Source organism: Haemorhous mexicanus, chromosome 5, assembly GCF_027477595.1.
Source record: "Haemorhous mexicanus isolate bHaeMex1 chromosome 5, bHaeMex1.pri, whole genome shotgun sequence".
Classification (NCBI taxonomy): domain Eukaryota; kingdom Metazoa; phylum Chordata; class Aves; order Passeriformes; family Fringillidae; genus Haemorhous; species Haemorhous mexicanus.
Genome location: NC_082345.1, coordinates 45,457,050 through 45,463,049, shown reverse-complemented (window position 1 = coordinate 45,463,049; position 6,000 = coordinate 45,457,050).

Sequence of the window (6,000 nt, the reverse complement as noted above, 5' to 3'; positions counted from 1 at the left end):
GAGGACAAAAGTCAGATGTAGCCTGGTCTGAGGCTCTATCTAGTACTATAAACCCTCTGCTCCAAAGGCAAAAGGCTAATTGAGCTGCTCCAGGCAACAGCAGTGCTTATCAGAGCTGATTTATTTTGTGGGCTATTACTGCCGACATCACCTCAGCTACCCGGGAAAGCGCTAGAAATCCTTTTGTTTCTGTGAAAGGACATCTTGTCTTATACAAAGGCAGCACTTGCTGAGGCTCTCACATATCAGAGCCTCCACCCCCTCTGGAGGGGTTGTCAAAAATTTGTTTGGATCTGATGAGCATTTTGAATTTAGGACTATAAACCCTTGAGGAGAGAAATGGGCAGTGTACCATACTATGCAGTTCTCAAGCAAACATGGTCACTCCCCCTCAAGTGCTCTCCCCTCTCCTGATGTCCCTATCAGGAATATATGCTGTAGCAGCCTATTATGTTCCATGCATAGTTCCAAAGTGCAAATAAAAGCACTGAGTTCAAAAAGGAATCTGCAGTAAGGCCTGAATGGGGATTGCAATTGGAATTTGTTAAACTAATCTCATTGAAGAAAACATCTTCCCAATTGTCTAGGAAAGGTCTGTATGATGCAATTTGGCTCTAGCTTGCCTAGGAATACAGTTGATCCCTGGCTGTCATGAGAATTCATACAGACTGGACAGCCTCCCTATACACCAGAGCCATTTTAGGCTAACAGAGCTGTTTCACATCACTGATGGTTTCTATATCAATTTAGTTAAGTAGATGCAAGCAGTTACAAGAATAGCCTTTCTCCTTTAAAAAACCTAAAATATGCCATTTTGAATTATTCAAATGAGACAGATAATATCAGTTAAATTATAACAACCTACAGGTATATGCCTGAATAATCTCATGTTTGATCAAAGAATACTTAAATCTACAACTAACTTTTCCTGGCATCTCAGTAATGTCAAGCTGATTACATAATTCTTGACCCTTCTTGCCTTCCCTACTAAATGTAGACTTCATTAGGAGAACTAAATGAGAAAATATTATTCCCGTTAATCACATTATTCTGCAAAGGAAAGGAAAATAAAAAATCATACAAGGAAAAGAATCCTCCTAACAAAAGCAGAACAAATCAGTAATTCACAAGAAAATACTTTCTCCATTGCACCTGTTCAGTTCTTTACTGCTAATGTTAGAAATTTCTTTTAAGTAAGGAAGAGAGGTATGGTCCTTTTATCTACGACATGACCTCTTCAGCAAATTTGGGGTACCCCGTGTTCAGAAACTATTATTAATACTCTTATGCTTGGATTTTTGTATGGATCACTTTCATAGCTTTATTACAGTCAGAACTCTCTGTGTTAACATACAGAACCTCCAAAACACCCATTAAATCTGTACTTAGGTAATAAGTGCTTGGTTTATTATTTTTTTTAAATTTTAAACATGCACCCACTGAAGACAAGAGCTAAGATATTAGCAGCCTTTTTAAAATATCAAGTGAACTTTGGCTCAAATTATTTCTTGCCTTTATCCTCTTCACCTCAATTTTCTTCTTTTATTCATATCTGACAACATAATGGACAAATTCATACTGGACGAATGGAAAAAAAGAGTAACAGAGGGAAAAAATCCTTAAATGTGCATTTTCTTTTTTTCTGTGTTTAATGATTCAAGTACAGCTTACCAGAAAGAGCAAAAAGAAAGTAAAATCTAAATTGCTAAATCTGTAATTTGAATGTGTATCCTAAGCTACTACTTACCAATGTCAGCTCCCATGGTTTAGAATCCACTTGGAAGTAGTTGTTTTAATTTATCAAATCAAAGAATCCCTTACAGCAATTTTGCAGTTCATCCAGAAATCATCCTCAGGAAACCAGTCCTTGAGCTGAAAACTAGGAAGGAAGAGGCTGGAAAAGGTTCCTGCACCTGCCATGGCCAACTGGTGATGACTCAGCCTTGAAGATGAGAACAGGAGTGTGTGCTGGGAGAGAGGGCCAGTGGCTGCAGCCCACAGGGGAGTGTCACTGCTGCATTACTTTAGAGATGACAACAGCGTGATCTGGCTCATAAAGGCTGGTCTATCTTCATCCAGATCAGAGATATGAGAGGTGCATAGGAAAAAGTTGTAGAAAAGGTATAAAAGCATTCCAAAGGAGGTTGATGTATTCTAATTAAAGTTCTTGGTTTAATTGCAATTTTGCTCTAGGGTTTTGATGGTTGAGAAGAATGAGCTATATAATCTGTTATATCTACTAGTTCTCTGACACTCAAGAATTAGCAGTCCTTAGAAATCTGACTATTTGAAGCAGTGATGCTAAGGAGACAGACACATTACTAACCTGAAGCACCACCTGCCTAGCAAGCAGGAGGTATATCATGGGGCTACAAGCTCATAGTACTGGCTAACATAACTAACTGCAGATTAAAGGCTGCTGTCAGGAGAGCACTTTGGTTCACCCTCAGCTTCCAGCATGGATGGCAGCTGCTCAGGGTATTTGAGGGGTTATCAGATACTGTATGTGTTGTTAGTGAGGTGGTCTTAGGCAGACACTGAATCTTACCAAGGTGAGAAGAGATGACCAGCAAGCAGCTTTACCTGTCTCCTGCCATGACAGGTAGAGAACTCAGGGACAGTGTGGCTGTGCAGCTGCTGTTGCACTCCAGACTGACCTGAGAGGTTTCACGCTGGCTTTACATGACTTGTTTCCAACACACTCCACAAAAGCTGATGCCTGCAGTCATGTGTGGTACTGTAAACAGACAGAAGCAAGAACATAATTTCCCAGAGCTGCCTGCAGACATTCCCCTTATTTTTGATCCATGAGACAGCTGGAACCAATGTAATAGGCCCTTGAGTAGAAGAGCTGCTTACCATCATTAAAGAAGTGGAAGACATATATTCAAAGGAGTCCCCACAAAAAAAGACAGTGTTAAAGTAAAGCTTAGAGCTTTTCCTATGTCCTTGTATGGCAGAGTCTCAGGCTCTGGAAAGAAGACAAGGGAGAGCAAAAGTACCTGGGGTCATCAGGGAGTATCTCACTCCAGGCAGCGAGTGACGCCATGCCAGTCACAGAATTCTTGCCAGTAGCTTGGTACCTCTGCCTAACTGCAAACCCATTTTAAGAGTGTGTCTGGACTGCTGCCAGAGCATTCAGCACCTCACAGAACTAGGCTCTCTCTGCATTAAAAATATCATTCAGCTTTTTTGTAGTTGCTGGAAGCATCAATGGGAAATCCAGGACGCAGGTTAACGGGGAAGACATGGTTCTAAGACAGGCCTGTCAACAAAGCCTTTCTAGGAGAGTAGACCCCAGAGGAGCTGCAGGTGAGGCATCTGGGCAGCCCCTTGTGCCCATGTGACAAGCAGGGTGCTGCAAGGCCACGGAGCTGGATGGCAGCACTGGCTCCCTGCTCACAGCCCTGATGGGGCTCACATTGCTGTGGGAGGAGAGGAACTGATGAGCTGCAGTGGCTTCCCACAGCCTTCCAAGACAACAGGCAACTGGGGCTGTGGATTTTGGTGTGGGTGCTATAGATAACCTTTCATTAATGATTAAAAATCTTCATTTAACCTACTGAACTCATGAGGCTATGATAATGTAAAGAAGCAGCAAAAAAGCCATCTCTTTCAAAAGATTTGTTTTTACCACTTTGTCCATGGTTTCAACTGTGAGCACTTTGAAGGAGTCAGTAAAATACAGACACTTAATAGTCACAGTGAATATCTGCTGTTTAGATCAATGCTCAGCCTCTCCAGTCATCTGTCAGGATTACTCTGATCCCACAAATCCCCATGCTTTTGCTGCAGGGCAGCAGCCCTGTGGAAGAAAGGCTGAATGATCTCTGCCTTTTTTTGTTTAGGGCTTCCATACAGATTTAACATGCTCGGTGAGTTTGAGACACGATACTCCCACTGCCCTGTGCTGGGAACAGCAGAGGAGTTCACCTGCTCAGCTGCAGCTGCAAAGGAGAAGTGTGTCACCCTCCCAGCCATACTGACAACTGCCTGTTTTCTTTTTCTGCCCAATTTGGAACTGACCATCCACGCTCTTGTGTAAACACTGAAATCTGGGTCAATCAACCTCTTGTATGACAAGGGAGTGTAACATCTGTCCAGAGCTGTAACTGATCTGCACAACTGTCTGCAGAGTACTTGTCTCTCTGCCTCCCACTCTGCCTCACCACCATTTCAGCCCCTTGGCCCTGGGTCACCTGTCATCTCCTTGTACAACACAGAGGACATCCACTCACTCACCAACCATACATGTGAAATAGCAGGAAGTCATGCAGCTTAGTAAAATTGTAGGGGAAAAAAGAGTTTTTGAGAAGGAGACAATGTCAAACCTTTGCCACAGTGACATATGACTCAACCTGATTTCAGCAAAGACACTGTTTTCCCATCATACTTTATATGTAAAAATAGAGATTTTGAGTTACTGCATATACACAGATGAAAGAGGGAAAGAGCTTTATGAAGGGACACTAACCTGCTTGACAGCAGAAGCTATTTCTAAATTTACAAAGATAAATGTACAAATAAAAGACCCAAAATTCTGGTCATCTTCTTCTCCTCAATATTTATTATCCTCTGCCTAGAAAAATAATTTCCATTTTCCCTTTCCTTGAATATCTGAGTTAATGTCTCCAGCTTTTTTATAATTCCACATACTTTGTACACAATACAGACACTGTTTCCTGAGCTAATCTGTTTGTCAGATATCTTCCAACAATTAGCTACATCAGGATTTCTCCACAGCAAATCAATAGCTTTGGCTCAGCCAGATATAAGCTTTAGCATGTTGACACGCCTCTCAAAATAAATCACAAAAAATGGCAAGTGGCTGTTACAGTAAGCTGCTTGAAAATAAATTACAGTTGTCATACCATGTAGCCCTTTGATTCTGATTTAGTTTATCCTTTACCCTTTCAGTGTATTCTTCCAAAACAGAATAAGATAGACATGCTCCATTTACTTGTCTTTGGTAAGCTGTAATTACTTGAGAAACTCCTTTGAAGTTGCTACTTATCAATGTGAGGAAGATTTGAAAAGTCCAGCCCAGCCTCAAGGTAAACAAGCTTAAAAAAAAAAAAAAAGAGGCACATACAATGAAAAAAGAAAAAGCTAATAGAACAGAATGCTCATTACAATATGTGCCTCATGCAATTTATATTGCGTAACAAGTCCAGGTCAGTTTTACCAGACTTATAAACTTTCACTGTGATACACGCAAGAAAGAAAGCAGTATAATACAGACAAGGACCGAGTCTTGGTAAAATCTGTGTTCTCTGAATTTAGAGTGTGTAAAGTCTTTTATATTTTCATGAGTTTGTCCAAATACTGCATTTCCTCTTTTAAGAAAAACTCTAAGATCAAGTTTAATAAGGCTCTGGAAATCACGTGCCACTGAAAAAAAAAAAAAAATTAAAAATTTCCACGATTTCACAATTATCTTTGAAGAGAAGTCACTCACCCCTAAGATGAAGCAGAACCCCTGGTGACAATGGCAGATTTGTTTACCACATGTGATGCCAAGTGAGCATCAAGTGAGCAGCAGAGGTTAAGACAATTGGTTATAATTAATCCAGTTATGACAGCTTAAAAAGTTACTGCTGATTTGTATGTCCTCATGCCTGACAACTTTCATTTTTTGACTGAGGAAACTGCAAAGGTAGCATATTAACTTTTACCTGTTTTCATTACATTAAACATTTATAAACAAATACAAACACATTTCACAAGTAATCTCATGACTATATTTTGAATAAAATTATTGCAATGTCCCTCATTTAACGTTTTCAAGCAATTATTTGCAAATACGTTATCAGTTGAAAGCCACAAACATTTACCCAGTGCTGCTAGGTGTTTTGGAGGCAAATTCAATCCTTTTGGGCCAAGCAGTCCAAGAAAAATCATTACTTTTTTCCTGTAGAGATTTTATGTAAAGATTTTTATAAGGTTTTGAAAGGAATTGCAGGAAGTCTGGACATTTTTCTCCTTAGCCATAAGCTGCTT